The 25,688-nt window shown below is 48.8% G+C and overlaps 1 protein-coding gene across 4 annotated transcripts in view; it reads left to right on the top strand.

The window, feature by feature from the left end:
• Positions 1-25,688, top strand: part of DAG1 (dystroglycan 1) — a 52,906-nt gene that overhangs the window by 7,562 nt on the left and 19,656 nt on the right. The window contains exon 2 of one of the 4 annotated variants that reach the window (XM_037049714.1): positions 2,073-2,224. The exons of the other annotated variants lie outside the window; for them this stretch is intronic. The gene's annotated coding sequence lies outside the window, so the exon portion shown is untranslated. The remainder of the gene's footprint in view (positions 1-2,072; positions 2,225-25,688) is intronic. 4 annotated transcript variants of the gene reach the window in all.

Below are 25,688 nucleotides of genomic sequence, written 5' to 3'. Positions count from 1 at the left end.
TGATATAGTCAATAGTGGAATTCCAAATAGCATTTTCTTTTTATTTGGCTATTAATCAGAAGGTGGGACACCATCGTTTTCTGAGCCCTTGTTTTACTATGGAATGCCTCCGTAAACGTGCCTCTCTCATCACCGTGAATGCCCGTGTGCACTTCTGCTTAGCTGGCAGGCTGTCTTTGCCTTGGATTTACCCTGGCTTCAGGGAGCCTTGCTTACTGGATTTTTTAACCCTGGAGCTCTGCCTCATGGGTAGCGCTTGAGCAGGGGTGAGTTCTGGGTCTCGTGGAAGATGAAGAAGTGTGGAGAACTTTGCTCTGCCACCCATTTGTTCAGCTTTGTGTCAGTAAGTGTCCTATGTTTTTTAGACTTTTAAGCAGTGTTGCTGAGATTGAATTGCCTGAGTGGAGAAACTTGGTAGGAGGAGACTAGAAGAGAAGCTCTTTATTAAAGATCTAAAAATAGAATTAATTAAAGTCACAAACAGATAACAGGATTCCTGTCTTGCTCTCTCCTTCTCTGGACTCATGCTGCCAGCTGTTGCTTCTGCTTACCTGGAAAAGATCACAATATTTTGTCAGAGAGGTCAGCAGCAGTAGAGACTTTAAACACTGTGTTTGCCAGTCTGAAGATGTACGTTCTCCAGTTTTAAACGTAGTTTGAAAAGTGACTGGATCCCACGGTGCTGGAAAGAAATCCTTAGCAGGAAAAGTTCCTTGTTCTGCTTGCAGTGCCAGCTCTGAGCTGATGGGGCTTGTGGTGTCCCTGTCCCCTGAAAGCCCTGAGTTTTTTCCCCTCTGGTGGGCATTGTTGACCAGAGGGGGGACTCACATGCAGGCCATTTAATCTACCTGACTTAGTCAGATGGCATGTTAGGTCTCCATTCTGTTTTTTTTCTGGTTTCTTTTTGATTTGTGAAGCTGGAAAGGAAAATGGCTGCTCACGCTTTATTCTGCAGGCCTCCCATTCTCCAGGCTGTGTGTGCCCTTTCCTTCCGTGTGAGGGGGTGGAGGAATGTCCTGGCCTCCCCTCGCTCCTCCTGCGTGAGCTTCCAGGGAGAATGGGACCCATTGTGGGCTGTGCCCGCAGGCACAGCCCTCTGCCTCAGTGTCAGGCCCCCTCTGGCCTCCACTGTGGTTCCTGGGTGCTGAAGGTCTGGGAGTGCAAACAGTCACGTCCTCACACGTGGCCCTGCTGTTCAGGACTGTTCTGAGGGATAGCTCATGCTTTGTTTGCCCCTGATTTTGTCATGCATGTCTCAATAAATGTTCTTGTGGACCCCAGAGCGGGCCTGAGCTCACTTTTGCAGCAGCTCTGAGGCCGTATTTGGAGAAGCAGGCCTGTTACCCCAAGGGTGGCCACGGAGTGGCTGGTCACAGGAGGCTAGGTACTCCCCCCAAGCCTTTCTTATGTTCTTAATGAACTGGAAGGTGTTGATGATCTCCCCCCTGCCAATGAAATCGGACTTTAATTCCTTGTTTTTGAAATTTAGTTTGGCCTTCAACTGTATCTCAGCAAGTCTGGGAAGTATTATTTCGGCCTTAATCAACTGTAGAACTTGCTGAAGATGTGAAATACTCTACAATATGATTCTCCAGGTAGAGGAAGCCAGAAGCACTCAGTTTTTTATAGACAAAACAGGTTTGCTCTCTTCCCTGATAGTCAGACTGCCTTCCTAATCAGCCAGTTCTTCCCCTGACCTCAGGCTACTGTGTGCCTGGGGGAAAAATGTGTGAGGTACTTACAGTTTGGTGAGTGGACAGAGAGAAACCACCAGCTGCTGCTTTTTCGGGGTATTGGCTTCAGACAGGGAGCCAGATGTGGAATCAGCTGTTGTGCCACAGCAGTTTCTGCGAGGAGCAGATGCGCCAGCCCATGGTGGTAGGGGACGGAGAGGGCCAGCTTGGGCCCTCCTGGGGCTGGCGGAGGCATTTTCCACACGCGGTCTCCGTGATTGCACGGGCGGCTGCTGAGAAAGCTGCTCCTCTTGAACCCACTGACATAGACTTCGGAACAGTCCTGGAATCGCCCTTGATCTCGTGAGTAAAAATTCCTTTCTCTCCGTGATGCTTCAGGATGCACGATTTCATCTCTCCGTGGGAGCGTCTTGTGAAAGAAGCAGCTGGCGCTGGCACCGCCCTAGATGTTTGTCTTCCTCCTACCTTCCGTGGTCTTTTATCACAGGAGAAAAATCTAGACTGTTTCGTCCTTCGGCCTGAGCAGAGTGGTATGTTTTTCCTCCGTTTTAGGACTGGGAGTGGCATTTTGTTTTCATCCAGTAAAGCAGTAAGACACGGCGCTGTGCTGAGCTCACGGTGCAAACGCTGGCCCTTGTTACAAGAAAGCGTCGAGTTGCTAAAGGAGAACTCTTCCTTTCGGATGGCACCCAGTCATTCTGTGGGATTTTGGTCATAACTTCCCAAGAGGTGCGGTCTTCCCCCGAGGACCCTTTCTTTTGGGCAAGACAGGCAAGATTTTTGGCACTAGGGTGCTGAGGTTGGACAGTGAAAACAGGGCGCCCCAGCAGTAGAAATTCAGGCCTGAGGAGGGGACTTACCAGAGGTACTGAGTCCCCAGACCCCTCCCGTCCTGATGTAGCCTTAAGTAAGAGGACACTGATGTCTCTGCCTCAGTGACATTGGGACGGAATATCTTCCCCATAGCTGCCTCAGCAGCGTGCCCTGCACCTCTGCGTAATTACTGCTTGTCATTACTACACCTGTCCTTTTTCTTTCTGGTTTAATTCAAGAGTATGATATTTAATAAAGGCTAGACATATTTCTTAGGTTGAGTGATGAGTTCAGGGGTGTTTTTTATTGTGCTTTATAATTACATATGTGATGAGTTATTTTATGTGTACCAAGTATTTTATTGAAAAACAAACCTAGACAGGAGTGCAGTGGCACCTCCCAGAAAGCCGCTCCAGCTGGCCTTCGCGCTGGCCTGCGGAGCTTTGGGTGCTGCGGCGTCTTGCTGGGGTGGGCGGTGCTTGGGGGCATTGGCCCCTTCCAGGGTGAGAAAAGAGCTAAAACTGTTTGAGGATGAAGGTCTCTGTTACCCAGACAGCGTTGGGTAGATTTTGAAAGAGTTTTTCCGACGTGCCCAGCTTGGTGTTCATGAGCTCCCCGGTGAGGCAGAGGGAGCACAGACCACCTGGCAAGGTTGCCATGTGAGTTGAATGCCTGGGCATGTTTTCTTTTTTGTAAAATGTGTATTTCTGTTTGAGTTATTAACAACAATGGCTGTTCAGTGTGAAAAGCCCTTGGTTTTCACATGGATACATGTATGCTTATTTTTTCCTCATGTGACCATATGACTTCCTGACTGGGTAACTTATAATAAGTTCAACTTTGCAGCCAACAGATGCATTAACGTGAGACCTGGAGAGAGGGAGAGCTCCCGGCTGAGCGCTGGGCAGCAGCAGGCTCTGTTCTTGGAACCTGTAATTCTGCTGAGCTGTATGTAGGGCTGGACTCTTTGGAACAGGAATTTTAAGATTTTTTTGTCGTTGTTAATAGAGCGAACTTAATATGGGACGTCTGAACTGTACTCTGTAAAGGCAGTGTTCTCCCTGGAAACCTGAACTGTTCCTTGGCTCCTTGGCCCCTTGATGAAGGCAGGCACTGTGTCTTTTGATTCTGCATTGAGGGGCAGCTGCCCGTGGGTCCCCAGTGGAGAAGCTTCAGGTGGTTTCCAGACAGCAAAAGGCGCTGGTCCCTGCTCACCTTTGTGTGAGAGGCCAGTGAGGGTCCGCTGTTGTTGGCTGTTATCAGATAAGATGACCTGGTGCCACCAGAAGGGAGCTTAAAATGGAGCTCTGAATGCTCGTTCTGCATCCTCTGGGAGGGCAGAGGAGGGCGGAGCCCACAGGCTGCTCCCAGGTTGGGGTGGTCCTGTGCAGTGCGGATCGCAGTGTGGAGGGGCCGCCGCACAGGAGCTGGCGCTCCGTGGAGCAGAAGAACCCCCACTGTGGGAGCAGGTCCCTTCCTCTTGCAAGCCCTCTGGACACTTTGTCGTGGGACACCTTGTCGTTGCTGGCCTGCACAGTTCTACTTCAGATTCGGATCTGGGGTGAGAAAGCAGGGCCCACGGCGGTGCACACGGTGATGTTCATGGTCCTCAGCTAGTCTGCTCGCGTGGGTTGGCCGAAGCGCAGAAATGTTACCCGTGAGAGGTTATGAGTGGCTGGGTTAGGATTATTTCTATTTTGTATGTATACATATATATTAAAGTGTTTGTGTCAGGCCCTTTTCTAAGTACTTTACATGCATTAGGTCACTGAATGGATTTGTTTATAATTGGAAAAATTAAAGAAAAAGGAACTTGATCTAGGAAATGTTTAAGATGAAATGGTGACTCTAAGCAAACTTCTAAGACAGGCTAGCCTGGGAGGTGACCCCGGCAGTGCGCCTCTGATTCATTGGAAGAGGTAGTGGGATACAGGCCTCTCGGAGGGGAGGGGAGGAATCGGAGAGCTTGGAGAGCTGAAAGGCACCTCAAGATTGTTTTCAAAGCCAGGCTGAAGTTGGGGTGCACACAAATGTGTTTGTGACCTGTGGAGCCATTTTCTGTCTCTGATGCTGTGTGTTAGGTGCCTCTGGTGGGGCCTCCGAGATGGGGTTTCAGGGCTGGTCAGGGTGAACCATGGGAGCCCTTTTAAGTTGTGATGATTTGAATGAGGATGTAGGGCCACTTTGGGGGATAGTGGAGGAAGCTGCAGGAGGGGGATTAGAGAAGGTGGACCTTGGAAAGGGGATGGTGGGAGGAGAACTCACACGCTGAGCAGAGGAACTTGGCTGGGTTTGATCTGTTCAGCCCCACATCACCTGGAGGAGATGGGAGGAAGCAAGGGGTCACCGTCAGGGAAGGGTGAGGGATGGGGGCTAGGGGCCACCATGCTGCCAAGGCGACAGGTAGTAGGGGTGGGCAATGAGTGCAGAGGCTTTGGCCAGCCCTGAGATGATGGACTTGCAGTGGCATAGAGCAAGCCAGCCTCTGAACAGAACAGAGGCAGTGAGGTCGGACTAGCCCAGAGCTGAGCAATGGCAGCCCCCGGGAGGCAGTGCTGGTGTGCTTTACTGGAGCAAGTTAAAGCCCTGCAGGCCATGGGAGTCGGAAAATCCACAGTGGAGAGAGTGATGACTGGAGGGGACACGTTGGGATTTGGGACACCTGGTTAGAAAAAGGCACCTTTCCTCTGTCCCTGGGAACCATTGAGAGATGGATAGAGAAGTCGTTCTGGTGGCTGCAGTATCAGCTTAATACCAGCAGAGCTGTTGCAGGGCTCAGGACCTGGGTGAGCAGCCCTTGGGGTCCCTAATGCCGAGCCCCCAAGTCAACAAGGGGTGGCCATCTTCTCTGTTCACCATTCCTGGCTGGTTTCTCTTCCTGCATGAGCTGCTTTGCAAAGTCTCCAAGCTCTCGCAGGCCTGGTTTTATATTTACTTTATCTTATTAATTTTTTTAACTTTTAAAAAACTAGTATAAAATAAAAAAGAGGGAAAACAAGACCCCCCAAAAAAGCATAACTTAGTGAATTTTAAGGTTAAGAGAGAGCTTTGCTGGCCCCAGAAACAGTCTTTCCATGGGCCCCATCCCTGCTACAGCCCCCCACTTCCTTCCAAAGGTGACCCCATCCTGTTTTACTGTATCCATTTTCTTATGTTTCTTTATGATTTTGTCTCCCAAATATATGTCCTTAGGCATAGGCATTGTAGTATTCTTTTTTAAAGATTTTATGTATTCATTTTTAGAGAGAGGGGAAGAGAGGGAGAAAGAGGAGGAGAGAAACATCAGTGTGTGGTTACCTCTCGCATGCCCCCCCACTGGGGATCTGGCCTGCAACCCAGGCATATGCCCCAACTGGGAATCAAACCAGCGACCCTTTGGTTGGCAGGCCGGCACTCAATCCACTGAGCCACACCAGTCAGGACAAGCACTGGAGTATAATTTTGTCCATTTAAAAATTTGGTGCATCTTTTAAGTCATTTAATTTATAGTTTCCCTTTCTATCCCTTTTCTTTACAATTATCTGCTGAAGAACCCTTGGGCCTGTGGAGTCTCCTGTAGTATGATGTAGCAAATTGTGTCTCCATGTAATTGAGCTGTTTCCCCGTTTCCTGTGAGTTGCCAGATGGCCTGGTCAGCTTCAGGTCCGGTTCCTTTGGCACGGCTGCGTGGTTGGGTCTTTCCTCCGAGGTGCTGCTCTCTTCCTGCTCCACACTTCGCTTATAGCAGGCACGCAGAGCACTTCCTCTGTGGAGGGCGGTGGAGCCTGGGAAACAGCCCCGCGGTGGCTCTGTGGTCCTCGTCCTCGCCCTCGTCAAACCAGTCTCCCCAGCCTCTGGGGCGCGGAAAAGCCTACGTGCCTCCTTTGACCCAGTTCACAGAGGAGTTCACCATGCTGGCCCCTCTCAGTTGCTCCCCCTCTTCCTTCACATTGTCCCTTCCCCTAACCCTCAGCTCCCTGTCATTTATTATTGTCCCTTATGTTGTCCTCTCTCTTCAACTTTTCCCCTCTTCTTTTCCCCCTTTTCAGGGTGTTCTGGTGGGAAGAAGGTTGTTTGAATCTTAGGAGGGACTCTCATCCTGCTTGATCACTCATCGTCTAGGGACTGTGGGAGCCGCTGGTTTACCCATCTGTGAAATGAAGGTGTTAGTCCTGATGACTTAAATGGTTGCCTCAAGCCCTGTCCTATGGTAATTGTGTTTTACAAGTTTTCTCTGTGTTTGAAAGCTATTTGAGAGGAATCTCCTGCCTCTCTAGGGCACAGCCTCAGCAGTAAGAATGTGGGGACACAGGTAGGGCTGAGCCAGAATCTAGTCTTTCCCTGTGTCTGTGCCATCAGGCCATGTGGGCAGGGTGGGTAGAGGAAGGCTGTGGGCTGTGGTCATGGCCTCCCCTGCTCTGGGGACAGAGACCTGCCTTACAGAACAGGGAGGTGTGTGCCAGCTGCGGTGCTGCCGCCTGCCACGCTGGCAGGTGGCTGAAGGAGTGAGCATGCCGAGGGCGGCAGAGGCTGCTTCCCTGTGACGCTAGGCTCAGGCCGCAGGCCCGGGAACTTGTCAGCCAGACGGAGCTCTCTTGTGTGCAAGCCCGCTGCAGTTCACCCCAGAATTTGGTGGGCAGCCACAGCCTGTGTCTGGTACAAGGGTGACTCTGCTCACCTCAGGGACAGAGCCACGGCCTGATCCACTTTTGCCGGGAGGATCTGGGGTAATGGGCTGTGCTCTCGCCTGGCCTGTCCCTTTGCATTATACCAGCCCGTACCCTTTGGTGGGAACTGCCCCTGGGATGAGGTGTCATGTGATGTGCCGGATTCACCTGGCTTCTCCCCAGGACTGCAACACGTGAGTGTGCCTGTGGTGCTTTTGTTGTGCTGTTATTTCACACATTTCACTGATTTCATTTATTTTGTACTTAAGCAGTTTTGAAGCCAAATAGATTCAGATTTTTGCCTCCTGTATGTCAGCTAAGGTTGCCTAGGCCTAAGAGGGTAGACCAGGTTTTCTCTTTCTTCTCTTCTTTGAACCCCTGTTTCCCGAGGGCTGGCCTCCCAGGAGGAGAATGTAAGGAATCCCAGTGGGGAGGTGGGAGGAAGGGTGGGGAGGCTGGTGGATCCTGCTGGAGCTGCCCGGGGGCTGGGGCGTGGAGGTCAGCAGCCAGCAGCAGGCAGGGTGTGAGGGGAGAGCTGGCTTTGCTGCACAGGGCCCTGTGCCACCACGCTGAACAGAACTCCTCGAGATACGGGGAGGGCAGGAGTGCAGCCAGGTCGGCTGCTCAGCTCAGGTGGGGAGCAGGTGGGCAGCCCTCAGGGAAGGCCCTCAGTGGGAGCCCCTGCTTTCGCCTCAGGTGTTGGCAGGGAGCAGGCTCCAGCCCACATTACTCCAGGCTGGAGCAGGGTTTTCTCAGTTTTGAGGCTTTGAAAAATCTGCTCTTTTGTAGATAGAGATGTTTCACTGAATCTCTTGATAACTAGTAGTGTTTGACTTTTTTGACATCACTACTTTTTAAAAAATTGAAGCATACACCCTGGCTGGTGTAGCTCAGTGGATTGAGCACGGGCCTGCGAACCAGACGATCGAGGTTCAATTCCCAGTCAGGGCACATGCCTGGGTTGAAGGCCAGTTCCCGGCAGGGGCCAGGTCCCAGCAGGGGATGCATGAGAAGCAACCATACATTGATGTTTCTTTTCCTCTCTCCTTCCCTTCCCCTCTAAAAATAAATAAGTAAAATATTTTTAAAAAATTGAAGCATACTTTACATGTAGCAAAATGTATGAATCATAAATGTACAGACTGCCACATTTTTACTGCTGTGTACATTCGCTCTCACGGCGTGTCTTTTCTTGCTAAGTACCAGGTCTCTGACATCTGGGCGGCTCTGTGCAGCGGTTTGTTCTTTTCTGCTGTCGTGCAGTGTTTCACATACAAATAGACCAGCTGGCTCTTTTTCCTATTGATGGACATTTGTGTTGTTCCAGTTTTGACTACTGTAAATAATAATGATGGGAACATTTTTGTCCATGTTTTCTGGATAAACACCTAAGAGTGGCTAGCTGGATATATTTGATGTTTTTAATTAGTGGAAATTTCACTTATGTGCTTGCCGTATTTTAGTTTTGAACATTTTATTTGGGGGACTTTCCAAGTACACTCAGCTAGCACGGCGAATCCCACGTACCTGCTACCAGCCCCAGTACTGTCAACTGGAGGCTGCTCTTGCCCCACCTACACGAGAGAAAGAGAGAGAGAGGGAGGGAAGGAGGGAGGAGGGGGGAGTCAGACATTGAGAGACATCCATCTGTTTTCCACATATTTATGCATACGTCGGTTGATTCTGGCATGTGTGCTGACCAGGGGTTGAGTCCTCAGCCTTGGCCTGTCTGGACGACACTCCAACCAGTCAAGCGACCCGTCCAGGGCTCAGGTTATTTGGCAGCACATCTGCCGCATTCTGTCACTTCGTCCATGGGTGGTTTAGTGTGTTTCGAGAAGACACTGTAAGCACATCTGCTGAAGGGCTTCGTGCTCCTTCTCTCAGGCCCTAGTGGTCTTCCCTGGGTTTGTATCATGGTCCTCACGGCTCCTAGTTCCTGGGAGCAGCTCCCAGTTCCTGTTACTCCTCACCTTGGTGGGGCTGCCTAGGCCACCCGGTTTTTCCAGGCAGCCTTTGAACCAGGAACCAGCGTGATACGGAGTTGGGAGGGTTACCTGGGGGCTCTGGAATGTCAGTCACTGATGTGGACCCTACCTTCTGTTGGGTTAATTGTTCATGAAGTCAGTTCATCTGGGAGAAAGGTGAGAGTGGATTGGTCAGTGCTTCTGCGCTAAAGCTCTCGGTGGCAGTGACCTGGGGGGGATGGTCTTTCCCTAGCGCTCCAAGAGTCCGGGGGTGTCATCTCCAGGACAGCGGGGTCCAGCAGTCCTCCCAGACCTTGCCCCTCAGTTGAAGGAGCATGGACATCAAACTTAGGTGTAGAAGTATTATTTAGGAAAGGTTAGTTTTTCGGAGCAGGGGAGCCACAATCTAGAGGTTAGACTCGGGAGCCCCAGGGGCTCTCTCGCTTCCCTCGCCTGTCCTTGTGCTCAGCACTTGGGGCTGCTTTCCCGGCCCGAGCCCAGGTGGTTCTAGGGGGACCAGAGGGCTGGTTCAAGGAAGCAGCAGCAGGCGCGGGAAGCCCCACAGGTGCCTTGTTGTTGGGAATAATTCGCCCATCAATTCTTCAGAGCAGGTTTCCTTTGAGGTAGTTTGAGTGGAAAATCAGGGCACCGTGTTTTGATCCCTGAGCAGTCTGGGTGCTCACCTTCCCACATTTTCCTGCTGCCGCACTGCGACGTGCCGTGACCCCCAGGGCGCATTCGTGACTCTGCTGTCCACCAGCCGGTCAGCCAGTCGCGCAGCAGACGGGCAGGCTGCCCCTTCCTGCTGTGTCAGCCTGTCTCCCCTTTCTTCCTCTTCCATCTCATGTCCTGAATGAAGAAGTTAGACAGTAACTCAGTTTCAGTGAAGGTAAGAAAAAAGTTACTTAGCCCTGGCTGGTGTGGCTCAGTGGATTGAGTGCCGGCCTGCAAACCAAAGTGTCGCTAGTTTGATTCCCAGTCAGGGCCCGTGGCCTGGATTGCAGGCCAGGTCCCCACTGCGGGGTGCACGAGAGGTGACCACACATTGATGTTTCTCTCCCTCTCTTTCTCCCTCCCTCCCTTTCTCTCTGATAATAAATAAATAAAATCTTTAAGAAAATTACTTATATCTTTAGGTGGGGAGGGTAAGGATCAGACAGCTGATGGCATCATGGTGAGGCTTACTGTGTATCTCCTGAATGGGGACCGAGAACCTGATGCTGGCAGCCCAGGCTTCAGCCTGCTCACACACGCACGTAGCTCTGGGAACTCTGAACGTGGTGGTGTTTTTTCCTCCAAAAGGGAAGGCTCCTGGGAAGGGAAGATGAAACTATTTTTAATCTTAAGCAAACATAGCCCAATGTGGTCATTTCAAGCCCTAGTGTTTGACATTTTCTTCTATTATAACCTAAGTCACTTCGAAAACAAAGTCCTTTTTTGTATATTTTGTGTTTATAGTGTTTCTGGAGGAAAGTGCTTTTAAAATACCCTCATTTCCCCTTATAAACCTGGGGGTCCTGGGGTCCTGGCAGGCGGTGTGTTTGAGTCAGGCAGCTGGGGGTCTGGTGCCTGGAGCCTGGACTGCTCCTGGACGCCGTGCTGGGGTGGGAGGTAAATGTGGGGGCTGGGGTTCAGGACGCAGACGGTCACAGTCTGCGGGGCCCGCCTGCCGACTTTGCCTGACTGTGGATGAACGTCCCTGCTTTACCTGGAGAACCAAGGTCCTGAGAGAGGAGGTGGACCGTGTCCCACACTCCTTTTGCTTACCACCGTTTTCTTTCCATTTTATGGGGTGGGTGTTCTTGTAACTTTTAAATTTTGATCTGCTTCAAATTTCCATAATAATTTCAAGAATACTAAGAGTAACTGTGAAATACTATCTTACCTTGAATCTGCATTTGTCACATTTTGCCTTGTTTGCTTTTGTCATTCCCTTTTCCATACATAACTTTCCAACCCCCTCTAGCCATCTGAGTAATTGAGACACATTGTACTCCTTTACTGCCCAATACTTAACCGTGCGTTTCCTAAGAAGAAAGGCGTTCTCTAAATAATCACAGTACGTCTGCCAGTGTGAGGACGTTGCACGTGGGCATGTTGTCTGGTCTCTAGTCCGCACTCAGGTTTCCTCAGATGCCTGGTAGCCCCTTGGATGGCCCCACGTGGGCAGGCACAAGGTCCTGGTCTGTTCTGACGGTCACTCTGGGGACGGAGCTGCTTGGCAGTGTTCTCCACTGTGTGGTTGCTGCTTTCCATTTGTTTGAAAACAATTTATGGGCGGGAACACTATGAAGTTATGGAGATAACTCGGTTTCTCCTCAGACTTGGACCCTTACTTTCAGCATCTGATGATGCTTCTAAGACCATCGTTACTTCTCTGTTAGTTGTCATCTTACTCTAAGAAGAGTTTCCTCATTTCTCCATTTCTCACGCTCAGTGGTTCATATTAGTTCATATTGACAACTTGTTCAGTGTGGTATAGCTCACTCTTGTCATTACGCATTTTGATATTCCACTTGTCCCAGGTGTGACCAGTGCAAGCTCCTTGAGGCTGGTCCCTGTGTTCTTTTGACATGTTCCCGTCATTGAGCACTTCCTGGCTTTGGTGCAACAAGACAGTCCTGGCTCCTTTCCCCAGCCTGGCATCAGCCCTTTTCACAAGGAGCCTTGGTTCCTTTTTAGTTGAAGTGGCACTTAGAAACCGAGATATGGATGCATGACACATATTTTTAGTTATTGAAAGTGTTTTAAAATAAATAGCATTTTGATTTTAGGTAATCACGTTGCAGTTGAGTAAAGGGTTTTCATGAGTGTCCAGTTCTTGACTTGTGTTATAAGTGGAACAAGTGATACATCATATTAGCACAGATGGGATGGGGCTAGAATGAAAGAACAGTTGAGGGGCCCTGGCTGGTGTGGCTCATTGGATTGAGTGCTGGCCTGTGAACCAAAGGGTCACTGGGTTGATTCCCAGTCAGGGCACATGCCTGGGTTGTGGGCCACGTCCCCACTAGGGGGCATTCGAGAAGCAACCACACACTGGTGTTCGCTCCCTCGCTTTCTCTCTTCCCTTCTCTCTAAAATAAATAAATAAAATCTTTAAAAAAACAGTTGGGGGAAGATAGGGCAGTATCTGATACTGAGTAGGTGGTCAGATTTGTTGAATAAAAATCATCAGGGAAATATATTCCCATTATGTGTTTTTTTGCTGGAGCCAGGTGCTCGTGAAACAAGAAAAGCAGTTGTTGCTGAAGCAAACAGTAGGTGTTCCTGTGATATTTACCCAGAGTCTTTCCTCCAAAGAATGAAACAAACACCGAGTATCATTTAATTTGCTATTTGTCCCTGTTACCTGTGTTTGCGCTGCTTCCCATTGTTTTTTTTTAATATATTTTATTGATTATACCATTACAGTTGTTCTATTCCCCCCCTTCATTCCCCTCCACCTGCACACTCCCTCCCCCACCATTCTCCCCCCCTTAGTTTATAACCACGTGTCTCAAGTTCTTTAGATTCTATATTTCCCCCACTATTCTCGACCTCCCCCCTGTCCATTTTCTGCCTACCATCTATGCTATTTTCTGTGCCTTCTCCTCCCTTCTCTTCCTCCCACCCCCCTGTTTCTAACCCTCCATGTGTTCTTCATTTCTATGGTTCCACTCCTGATCTAGCTGTCCTCTTGGTTTGCTTTTGTTTTAGGTGTGGTTGTTAATAACTGTGTGTTTGCTGTCCTTTCACTGTTCATATTTCTCATCTTCTTTTTCTTATATAAGTCCCTTTAGCATTTCATAGAATAAGGGCTTGGTGATGATGAACTCCTTGAACTTGACCTTATCTGAGAAGCACTTTATCTGTCCTTCCATTCTAAATGAAAGTTTTGCTGGATAAAGCAATCTTGGCTGTAGGTCTTTGGATTTCATGACTTGGAATACTTCTTTCCAGCCCCTTCTTGCCTGTAAGGTCTCTTTTGAGAAATCCGCTGACAGTCTGATGGGTACTCCTTTGTAGGTGACTGTCCCCTTATCCCTTGCTGCTTCTAGGATTCTCTCCTTCATTTTAGTCTTGGCTAATGTAATTATGATGTGCCTTGGTGTGTTCCTTCTTGGGTCCAACTTCTTTGGGACTCTCTGAGCTTCCTGGATTTCCTGGAAGTCTATTTCCTTTGCCAGACTGGGGAAGTTCTCCTTTATTATTTGTTCAAATAAGTTTTCCACTCGTGGCTGTTTCTTTCCCCCTTCTGGTACCCCTATAATCCGGATGTTGGAACATTTAAAGATGTCCTGGAGGTTCCTAAGCCTCTCCTCATTTTTTTGAATTCTCATTTCTTCATTCCTTTCTGGTGGGATGTTTTGTTCTTCCTTCTGGTCCATTCCATTGATTTGAGTCCCAGTTTCCTTTCCATCGCTATTGGTTTCCTGGACATCTCCCTTCATTTCAATTAGTTTAGCCTTCATATGTTCCTCTAATTTGTGACTGTAATCTACCAATTCTGTGAGCATCCTGATAAATAGTGTCTTGAATTGTGCTTCTGAGAGGCTGGCAATTTGTCAGTTGCTTAGAGTTATCGGCTCTGGGACTTTGAGTTCTTCTTGCGCCATCTTTTGGGCTGTTCGTGCCTGTTCCGTAGCAGGATCGGAGCCCTAGTTGTTCACTAGAGCAGGGCAACTCAGTCGCTGGGTTATGACGCTGTATGTGGGGGCGGGGTCAAAGAGGGACAATGGCTTCCCTCTGCCGCCTGCTGCCGTGGCCCCCACCGTCACCGCAGCCACCACCGTCACCAGGCCCACGCGTTTCGTTCCACTGCACACGAGTGTGCCACCGCCATCAGCCCTCCACCACTGGGTTCGCCCCCTGGGGCCTGCGTGGTCCGTCTCACTGTGCGTGAATGTGCAACCGCGGTCAGTCTGCCCCGCACCCCGACTGGTTCCGGGCTGCCTGCGTGCCTAGGTCGGGGGTCTGTCCTGCCCGACCCAGCTCCGCTGCTGGCTCTGCCTCTCTTACCGTCCCTGTTGAACGGTTCGTAGTTGTCGGACTTCCGTATAATTCCGTTTTCTGGTCTTTGGGTGTGTCCTATTTCTCCAAACCTTTGTTGTATTCAAACTTGGTTGTGGGAGGAGGCACAGTGTTTCCACCTATGCCTCCATCTTGGCGGAAGTCGCTGCTTCCCATTGTTGTAGCTGGTGTTATTTTACCACATTTGCCCAGCAGACAGGGTTTCTGGGAATAGACTTAGATTTGTAAAATATATATTTTTAAAAGTACGGTTGTTTTTTAAAACTCCTGTTGGTCAAAACCCCTTGTGTTGTTCCGTCATACCTGGCGTCATACCCAGCGGTGGGCCGTGGGGTCTCTGCACTCTGGAACCTCTGATAGTCGCTGACCTCTCGTCTGCCCCGTACCCCGAGGACAGCCACAGCCCAGGTTCTGGTGGTGAGGACCACTGCTTTCCTGTTGAGGGGCGCATGACGTTAGGACAAGTTCACCCTCCTTCAGAAGGTTTTGGAAATGATTCCCTTAAAACTCGCTATGTCAGGCACATACCAAGAGCTGTGCACCCTTGAGGGTCCTTGGTACCCAGGTGCTGCAGTTGGTGTTGCTGGGTCACCCAGCAGAACATGAGCCCTGGGAGAGTACCCAGGACCAGACAGGTACACACTGTCCTGTAGGAGGTGCTTGTTGGTCTCAGAAACCTGTGGAGGAGGAGGCCTTATCACTTCCTTGGCCCACAGTCAGTGTCAGATTTAATATTGTACTTGGTAGTTAGTCTGTTAAAAGCAGAAGAGAGCTGAGATCTCTGGATGCGTTGCAGGTAGTTCGAAAACCCGATGTGCCGACTATCAGTTCGCCATCGGGTTAGAATTGTTTCCAGAGCCAACTATCCCAGAAGCTGCTGCTCAGGTTTGCAGCTGCACTAAACCTTGCAGTGCGAGAGATGGAAACTGTGGTGTTGAGGCTGTGCTCGGTGGCTTCCTGCTTCTCAGCTCTTCTGCAAATAGAGAGTGTGAGTGACTTTTTGAGGTGCCTGTGGATTATGTGTTTACAAAGAGAGCTTGATTAAAGAACTCCCCTCACACCCTGCCTGCTCCCCAGAGAAATGCTACTGGCACCTGGTGAATTGGCTCTATGTTCTCTGTTCCAGAGAAGTCTGGATTTTTCTCTGATTGTTTGCTGAATATATCTGGTAATCATCTGAGGCTGGCAGAGGACTGGAGGGCTCTCCCTCCCTGGGGTGAGAAGCGTCTCCAAGGGGGCTCTGGCTTCTTTGCTTCCTCTCCAGTCCTGAGGCAGGTTGATGGGTGGGGCACCTGCTTGGGTTGGAATAGTCAGCCAGATCCTGGGAGGGGCCCTACAGTGGGATCTTCAGGCAGTGACTGAGGTGAACTGGTTTCTGGACCGTTTTTTTTCAACCAAGAAATGTTTCCAACCCGCCCTGTCTCCTGGTCTTAGGGTGAACAGCTTGGTAAGGGTGTGGAGGCCGCTCTCCCCAGTCCCTGTTGGTTGCTGCCCTGATGCTCTTATCGCCAGGTGTCCCACTTCCCCCCCCACACACCTTATCACGGGATAGCTAGGTGGAGGGACAAGTGTCGGCACAGAGGCCAAATCCTTCCTAAGTCAAACTCTAGAGGGCAGTTTAGTCTGAGAAGCCAGAATCACAGCTCCATCTAGTTGACTCGAGACATCGCTTTTGTCTGGACCCCTGCCCTCCTGCCCTTTCCCTCAGACTGACCAAGGAAGTCTGCAGAGGTCGGGCAGCAGCTCTCCCCGATTCCAGGGGGGCGGGCAGTGTGACAGAGGGCCTCACTGCCATGACACCCTCCAGGGTCGTCTTTGTCCCTGTGTGAGGTGGACCCAAAGTGAAGTGCAGGTTCCTGACTCCTGACTAGGTCTGTTCTTAAGTCTACAGAACTTTTGAGATTTATTGGGTAATTTTCTGTAGTGAAAAGACATCAGATAATTTCCTATTTTCAAAAGAAGTCCTTTGAGTAGTTACTTTGCAGTACAGACAGAGACTGTGCAGGGCAGGGTGCTTACATGCTCTCATTAGAAGCCAGTGGAAGATTTGTGGGAAATAAGATAGAGCATCTGAAGAGTTCAGCGGTGGGCCGTGGGGTCTCTCCACCTGGGCCGTGGGAGTCCGTCTGTGTCTGAAACTGGCCTGGCTTGGGAGTTCAGATTTCAGCTGCCACTGAAAAAGTACTTTGTAGCTGCTCCTCTCTCCCCAGTACTTGGAAACATGTAAATTGTATGTGTACCCTTTTGTTAAGATGAAAGGTCTTTTGCATTTGTCTTTCCCTTATCTCTTTGCTTTTAATATTTAATCCTTGGACTCTAAAATGCAGGAATTAATTTCTAAATAATGACTACTGAGTGGAAACCTACTTTTCCCCTCATGCTAAGGGAATGACAGAAGCCTGTGGAGCGAGGAGGTGGAGGCAGTTGGAGGTAAGGACGAGGGTGTCTTCGAGAGTGTCGTCGGTTGTATTAACCTGGGTGTAAATTCACGTGGCAGAGGCCTGGGGATCTCCTGCAGCTTTGAGGAGGAGGAAAGCGCTTGAAAATTGCGGATTTTCTCTGCCGCCTTGGTGCAGAGGTGCCTGAACTGGACACCGTTCCCCACATCTGAGCTGTGCTTCTTGTGGAGCGGCCCAGCACCCTCTGCTGGGAAAGGCCAGAAATGCGGGGTCGGCAGGGTCCAGCCCAGGAGCTTTGCCTTCACCAGTTCCCTGGGAACCGGTGCTCTCAGTCGCCGCCGCCCCGGGCCAGCCAGAGGCCAGGCACGGCAGGTGTGTCAGTCCTGCTCAGCAATGGCCTTGTGCACTGCTTTATTGCCTGGCCGTACAGTGGCCCTGGCTTTGCAGAGCAGACTTCCAGAAGTCTGCAGGATCGTTCTCTGGCTGTTGGCCCCAGCCTTTGGAAGCACAGCCCTAAATCCTGCCAGGGAAGTTGGTGATTTTTTAGACTGTGTAGCTGTGGCAGGGCTGAGGTAGGTAGAAGGGCCAGTTAGAGCCCTGTGTGGGAGGGTAGGAATTCTGCTTGCAAAAAGTCTGAGCTGGGAGAGTGGGATGCTAGTTGTGTCTTGTCCTTTTTAAAACGAAGTTTGTTGATCTTTAACTTTCTGGCATGGTTGAAATGTTTTTGATGGTTGAACCTTAAGAATGTGGCCCAAGACAAGTAGGTGGCTAAAATCGGGTGACAACTTTAAACACTGAAGATTGAAGTATTTGCCAAGAAAAACACTCAGTACAGTGGCAGCCTACAGTGAAGGTGCAGGAAGTCGTCACCGCCAGGGGCCAGACACCCCCATTTGGCCCCGAGACCTGTGCTGTGAGCACAGCTGCAGTTGGGGCACCTGAGTGGGAGCTTGTGGCTGCGGCCCCTCCTGCAGCTCCTCTCACTCCCTGTTTTGGAGTCTGATTAGCCGGCTAGGTCAGGAGGGCCGGCAGTCAGCACACTTTCTCTCAGCCTAATTCATTGAAGTCTGACTAGCATTTTCGTTTTGAGCTACTGCACCTACTTTTGCTGCTTTGTAGCATGATGGAAAATATATCAGAAAACTTAGCTTTTAACTTCAGAGTGTGAAATCAGGTGATTATTGCTTTTGAGCTGGGTGAGTCATTTCTGGGATTTTGGTGGAAATCCTTGCTTTCCCTGTACTGACGGCTGCCCAGTGCCTACTTGGTGCAGGTCATCTACCGGCGGGGGCGGGGGGGGGCGCAGGGGGAGCGCTGCCCAGGTGGGCCTGTCCCCTCTGCTACCCTCACATCCCTCCCCCTCTGCTGTCTGCCCCTCTGCAGGGGTGGACAGCGACCACCCTGCCCTTGTGGTGTCAAGTTGTGTCGTACTGAGTTGTGTCTGCCACTGTACTGAGTGGGCAGGTGGCAGGTAGCCCAGGAGTTTAAGTTACTTCCCCAGCTTTCCAGAGACAAGGCAACTTAGTTATCTGTAAGCACTTATGTGGAGAAAGCCTATTTATAATACATAATTACTCAGTTTGTCGCCTCTCGCATTTTGTGATTTAGTCATGTATGTAAATCTTAATGGAATGTTTTTGTATGAAATATGGGAAGACCTCATGCAACGCAGATGAAGTTTCATACCTCTCACAGAGTAGGGAGTCAGTAAATATGCATTGGAGTGTTAATTATTGTTGGGCTGTCTTGAGATAATTGTAATTTGCTTTAATTGGGTTCTTGGATGCCATACCGGGCACGTGAATGTGGTAATTCATTCCCACTTGGGTTCGGTGGAGTCTGGCCGCCCACCTCTTAGGCTTCCTCCTTCCCTCCACACCCCTCCCAGTCGCATCGCCCCAGTCAGATGGACGGCCAGACCTGGGCCTTGTTGTTGGTCTCGGTTTGCCCTTTTCTGTCCTCTGGGCCCTGCCTGGGCATCGGTGATTAAAAGCCTGGTTCTAAGCCTCATAGGTGTTTTTTCCTGAAATCTAATTGGTGTGACTCTGAGTGAGGTTTTTTTTTTAATCCTCACCTGAGGACATTTTCTTGTCGCTTTTAGAGAGAGAGGAAGGGAGAGAGAGAAACATTGATGTGAGAGAGAAGTATCCACAGGTTGCCTCCCATTGGTTTTCAGACTGGGGATCCCCCCGCAACCTAGGCATGTGCCCTAATCAGGAATCATACCTGTGACCTTTCAGCTATGGGACAACTCTCCAATTGCACCACACAGGCCTGGGATGAGTCGTGTTTTTTAAAAAACACATTTATTTATTTATAATTGTGATAAAACACATGTAATAAAAATTACCATCTTGACTATAAAAAATGTTTGAATTGTGGTTAAAAGAAGCACGTGACATAAAATTTACCATCTTAACCATTTTTAAGTGTTCAGTTCAGTAGTCAGTAATGTTTAACAGCGGCATGTGGAGGTCAGTGGTGTGTAGAAGGAACTGTTTTTCCGTGAGCTTTGTCACATAAGATGTTAAAAATCTACCCAGGTTAAAACCCAGGTTAAAACCCACGGTCCAGTGGGTTGGCCATTCAGTCCTGGGTTTGGGCCTTGTCTTTCTTCCCTTCCTCTAAGAAGGGTTGCACCTGAGTGAGTTTGCACTCAGGTATTAAACCTTTGCTTCCTTCCTGCCTTTGTTGAAGAAACAAACCACCAGCAGCAGAAACCACTGCCCTTCCTGGACCTCTGCCTTTGGTGTCTGTGGTAGGAGAGGACTGGCGAGCTTTCCAACTGAGGAAAGGTTCAGAGTGACTTTTCTGTTTGACAGACTGTTGTGTAGCGCCTGCTTCCCGCAGGTGGTCATTGTTTTCTCCCACATATTTTGACTTTTGAATCTCTTGCTATATCTGTGACCCTGGACTCCTTTGGTGGGGTGCTCAGCTCCTTGATGGTGTCTTCACAGGGCTGTCGCCACACTTGGTGGTGTTCCCCCAGCACACAGGTGGGCAGGAGCTCGCCTCCTGCTAGGGAACCTCACCTGCCTCCTGAGCTGCGAGTGAGTTGGGGTGACGCCTTGAATCTTCCCCATTTGTGACTTGGCCCCACACCTTCCTCCTCTGCTGCCAGGGAGTGAAAAAGGTCTGCTTTGAACTCAAAGCAGAGGAATCTGCCTGTCTTTTCAGTGTTTGGAGCCCCAGTAAACAGTGACTTCACACTATTGTTTTTCATTGTGCAGAGTGCATCCTGTTGACCGGCAGATTGAGTGGTCTTAAATTGGTTAACTCGCTAGAATTTTTGTATAATGTTCGACTGGCAAATGCTATTTTTGCTCCATGGAGCCTGAAGTGGTAGTTTCAGTGAAGTTTTTGCTTTTGACTTTTCTGTTTTCTTTTAATGTTTTAATTACCATGGCGAATGGTAGCAGTTTGACAGTTTATTTTTGGATAACAGCTTTGGAAGAGTAGGGTTCTGGGGAATGGTGGGTAAGCTGGCTCTGCCTCTGCCTCACTTTGCTTGATTAATAATGGGTTGGAGCTCACTGTTCCTTCATTCTTAGAAGGTAAAAACGAGGAGGGAGCTGACCTTTCTGAGGTTCGGTGCAGATATCTTCAAGTTGTGTTCTCTGTGAGTCGTCTGTCTGCATGTGAGGAAACAGGGACTTGACTCCGAAGGGAGTCGATGCCACGTCTGCATTTGCTCCTCGTGTGTGTTGGCTGGAAAGCGCTGCCTGGCTGAGCCTCCTCTGTGGACGGGGCACCCACTAGCCCGGGGGGGCAGCCCAAACGCAGCAGAGTGCTTCTCTCCTGGGGCTGGGCTTCCAGGGGACTCGCCTTCTAGTTTGCAGTCTGGGCCGAGTGGGCCTTCTCATGGCCATACCTCCGTCCCACTGCAAGGCACGTGCTTCCGTTTCACGTAGATGGGGATTAGTATCGGAGGCAGAGGGATTCCGTCCTGCTGAACTCTGCCTGCCTCAGATGCACGGGGTCCTTACCTGTCGCTGTACAATGTTTCTGATTCTCTACTTGTGCCCTTGCCGACTGATCTAGTAAAGTATAAATACACCTGCCTCCAGGACAGAGTTTTGTGTTTTGGGTTACAAAGGACATCACCTTTTAGTCACTGCTGGACATGGGATGGTTTGTTTAGTCTGACTGTCCTGCAGAGTTGGGGTGTTGGAGAAGGGAAGCATGGGCAGGGCTCCACCCATAGCTAGCTGCAGTTCCTCCCTCTGGGAGAGGGAGCTTCCCTGAAGTGAGTTCAGGGTCTGGGTTCCCTGGGTGCCTCCTGGAACCCAGACTGTTCTTTCATCATTGAAAAGTACCCCAGGAGCCCGGTGGAGGTGCTCAGGCCAGCTTTCTGTGGTGGTGCGGCCTCACTGGTGCTGTTAGGGGCTGAAGGAACTCCTGGCCAGGCGGGCGTAGGGTGGCTATGTGGGGCACTGTGGACTCTCCTCTCTGGTGCCATTGGCTCTTGCGGCAGGAGTGCAGGTTCTTCCTAAGAGAAGAGGGAGAGGGGTGGCCTGACTGTCTGCTCAGGGACCGCAGTCACTCAAAGGGCTGTGACGTGCCGCGCTTTGCAGGCTCCAACACTTTTAAGGTTTCTCTGTCCCCAGGGTGGACCGTCCGGTACTAAGGGATAGGTTTGCTTCCTGGCAGCTATGCCATTTTCGCTCCATATGCCATGGCTCTGCAGTGTGCGTGCAGAGAGCCAGGTACTTCAAGGCTCTGGGAAGGTCCCTCTTCACAGCGTTGCACTTCACTGGAGTCCGGGGCAGCGCTGAGCTCAGACTCAGTGGTGGGCACTGCACTCGGTCCTGGCACTCATTCCCTCCACCCAGTTCCCAGAACGAGAGCTTCGGCCGCTTCTGCCAGCCAGTCAGTGGTGAGTGCCGCTGGGACACATTCCTGGGCTGCCCCAGCACTTCCTGGTGTCGCAGAGGGTACAGTGTAAGTGTGCGGCATGTGCAGTGTCAGAACACATGGCTGTGTCAGAAAGACCACTTGACTCCGGCCATTGTCTTTCCCTGATTCCTGAGCCCCTTCTCCCACCATGTTCTGCCCACAGGTTCTGTGTGACGGTGTGAATGTCACCCCTCTTTGGGCCTTGGTCCATGAAAAATGGCGAGGAGGATCTCTGCAGTGCCTCCTGCTCTGAGTGACCGAGTGTATGATTGGGTGTAAAAACCTCCCAGGAGGTGTCCTCATTAGGGTGTGTGGGTGCGGCCTGCCAAATTTCCCCCATGGGGAGACGTGACCCTTGCTTATAAAAAGCCAGCATCAGAAAGACACAAGGCTGCTTTTTGCCAAGTTGCATAAAGATCTTTTTCTCCCCAGAGCATGGAAAACCAACACATAGCAGTTGGAGTGGTGCCTGGGACAGCGTCTGCTTGCTAAATGCAGAGCACTTAGTCATGAAACAGATGCCCGGCATCGTCATGTGTCCGCAGATAGTGGCTGAGCTTCTGCTCTGGTGACAGGGCGTGTCTCGTGCTGTTGCTGTTTTCACATTAGCTGAGAGCTTTAAAATGCAGAATCACTTAAAGAGTGAAGACCAAATGGATCTAATAAGTAGAAAAGTAAGTGAACTGAAGTGTGAAGACATAGGCAGAAGCTAAAAGAAAGTCCTGTGCCCCCCCACTCATTGATGAGGTGTGTGTCTGGCACTGTCATCCATCAGCGATTTCGACAGATGTGTCCCTGCCCTTCCACAGTTTACCACCCTTCCAGCCAGTCTTGTGGGACGTTCGTTGTTGAGCTGAACCATTCCGAGACGAGTGAGAAAGAACAGGCCGCTGGGGGAAGCGCTGTGCAACAGTGAAGGAAACGCTGAAGTTACAGTAAAACAGCACAAAACAGAAGATCTAGAGATATTTATTTTGTATTGTTTTTAAAGATTATATTTATTTTTAGAGAGGGCAAGTGAGGGAGAAAGAGGGGAAGAAACATCAGTATGTGAGAGAAACATTGATTGCTTGCCTTTCGCATACCCCTAACCAGGGACTTGGTGGGCAACCCAGGCATGTGCCCTGACCGGGGAATCAAACCGGCGACCTTTAGGTTCACAGGCCACACTGGTCAGAGCTTTTTTTTTTTTTTTTTTTTAAGATTTAGAAAAAATGTTTGAGGTCATTGTGGATTCTCATTCAGTTGTTAAAAATAATACTCTGTGTACCCTTTATCTAGTTTGCCCCCATGGTAACATCTTATAAAAGCATGGTATTGATACAGTATCAGCCAGGATATTGACATTGATACAGTCAAAATACAGAACATTTTCATCACCTTGAGGATTGCTTACATTACCCTGTTTAAGCCTCACCTACTTCCCTTTTCCCCTGACCCTGTCTTTAGTCCCTGGTAACTACTCATTTGTTCTCTATTTCTATAATTTTGTCACTTCAAGAATGTTATAAAAATTAAATCATATAGTACAGAATGCACCCTTCTTTTTATATATTTTATTTATTTATTTTTAGCGAGAGGAGAAGGGAAGGAGAAAGAGTGGTAGAGAAACATCAATGTGTGGTTGCCTCTCATTTGTCCCCCACTGGGGACCTGGCCCGCAACTCAGGCATGTGTCCTGACCGGGAATGGAACCAGCGACCCTTTGCTTCACAGGCCCATGCTCAGTCCACTGAGCTACACCAGCCAGGGCAGAATGCACCCTTTTGGGATGAGCACTTTTCACTCATCATAATTTCCTTGAGTGTGGCACACATCCAAGTTACCAAGTGTGTCAGTAGTTACATTTCATGGTACGAGTGTCCACAGTTTGTTCAACCATCCTTCCACTGAGTGACATCCGGATTGCAGCATTTGTGGAAAAACCTACTCCCCCCGTTGAATTGCTTTTGCACCTTCGTAAAAAGTCATCAATCCAAGATTGCTCTGTCCAGCAAAGCTATCATTTAGAATGGAAGGGCAGATAAAGTGCTTCCCAGATAAGGTTAGGTTAAAGGAGTTCACCATCACCAAGCCCTTATTATGTGAAATGGTAAAGGGACTTAGAAAAAGAAGATGAAAAAATATGAATGATAAAATGACAGCAAACTCACAATTATCAACAACCGAACCTTAAAAAATAAAATGAACTAAGCAAATGACTAGAACAGGAACAGAATCACAGAAATGGAGATCACATGGAGGGTCTTCAGCGGGGAGGGGGAAGGGGAGGGGGAGAGTATGGTTCAGGGAATAAGAAGCATAAATGGTAGATACAAAATAGACAAAGGGAGGTTAGAATAGTATGGGAAATGGAGAAGCCAAAGAACTTAAATGTACGACCCATGGACACAAAGTAAGGTGAGGGAATGCCGATGGTAGGATACAGGGCGGAGGGGAATAAAGGGGAGAAAAATGGGACCACTATAACAGCATAATCAGTTAAATATATTTTTAAAATATTTAAAAATACTATTGAGATAACAGTCGGGCATTCTTGTATAAGTGTATTTCTGGATTTTGAAAACATTTTTTCCTTTTCAGTGCGTATGCTTCCCCGCCCCCCCCCTCCCCATTTCCTTGCCGCCTTACACTGGCTAGTACATGAGCACTATGTCAAATAAAAGTGATGAGAGCAGGCGTCTTTTTCTTGTTTCTGATCTTAAGGAGAAAGCATTCAATCTGTCCTTAAGTATAATGTTAGGGATGTTTTTTGTAGATGCTCTTTATCAAGTTGAAGACTTTCTCTGTTCCCGTTTTTTCGAGAGTGTCCATCATGAATGGGTGTTGAATTTTGTCATGTACTTTTTCTGTGTCAGTTGATACGATTGTGTGATTTTTGTTCCTTAGTTACATTGATTTTCAAATACCAAACTGGTCTTGTATCCCTGGAATATATACCACTTGGTTATGGTGTATAATTCTTTTTATATATTGCTGAATTCAATTTGATAATATTTTGTTAAAAATTTTGTAAACTTTTTTGTGGCTTTGTTCATGAGATTTAATGATCTGTATTTTATTTTTTTGGTATAGCCTTTGTCTGTTTTTGGTATAAGTGTAATGATAGCTGCATAAAATCAATAGGAAAGCATTCCTATACTTTCTGGAAAAGGTTGTATAGAATTCATGTTATTTTTTTCTAAATGTATGGTAGAATTTACTAGTGAAGCCATTTGGGCCTGGAGATTTATTTTTGTGGGAGTTTTAAAAGATTATTTATTTTTTAGAGATGGAGAAGGGAGGGAGAAAGAGGCAGAGAAACACTGATGTGTGAGAGATACGTTGATTGGTTGCCTCTCATGCTCCTCCACCCGGGGACCTGGCCGCAACCCAGGCAAGTGCCATGACCAGGAATCAACCAGTGACCCTCTGCGGTTCCAAGGAGTCACACCAGCCAGGGCTTTTTGTGGGAGTTTTTAAATGACAAATTCAGTTTCCTTAATAATAGAAATTGTCTGTATTATAGTAGGCGAGTTGTGGTAGTTTGTACTTTTCAAGGAATTGGTCTCTTTTGTTTGATTTGTTAAATCTACCTGTGAGTTATTTGATGTGTTATTATCCTTTTGATGTCTGCAGGGTCTGTAGGGAGATCTCCTGTTTCATTCCTGGGAATTTGTGTCTTCTGTCAGTTTTACTAGAGATTTTACCAATTTTATTAATCTTTCCAAAGAAACAGTTTTATTTTGTATTTATTTTTCTCTATTTTTGTTTTCAGTTTCATTGATTTTTTAAAAAAGATTTTAAAAATTTATTTTCAGAGAGTGAGAAAGGGAGAGAGAAAGAGGGAGAGAAACATCGATGTGCAAGAGACGTATCAGTTGGTTGCCTCTTGCCGCCCCCTGCTGGGGACTCAGTCCACCACCCAGGCATGTGCCCTGACTGGGAATCGAACTGGTGACACCTTTCGGTTCACAGGCTGGTGCTCAGTCCACTGAACAGTACCAGCCAGGTCAATTTCACTGATTTTTGCTCTTCGTGATTTTTTTCCTTTTGCTTGCTTTGGGTTATTTGGCTTTCTTTTTAGATTCTTGAGGTAGCACAGATTATTAGTTTGAGACTTTTTTATTTTTTAGTGGATTCAGGGCTATAAATACACCTCTAAGCACTGCTTTAGTTGTGTTCCACAAATTTTAATACGAGTCAACAAATGTATTTTTTTAATTCAGTTCATTGTAATTTTTTATATCTCTTGAGACTTCCTCTCTGACCCCAGGATTA

The sequence above is a fragment of the Sturnira hondurensis genome, unplaced genomic scaffold (assembly GCF_014824575.4).
Source record: "Sturnira hondurensis isolate 20B ecotype Veracruz unplaced genomic scaffold, ASM1482457v3 Scaffold0006496, whole genome shotgun sequence".
Taxonomy (NCBI): Eukaryota; Metazoa; Chordata; class Mammalia; order Chiroptera; family Phyllostomidae; genus Sturnira; species Sturnira hondurensis.
This window is presented reverse-complemented; position numbering and strand designations above follow the sequence as displayed.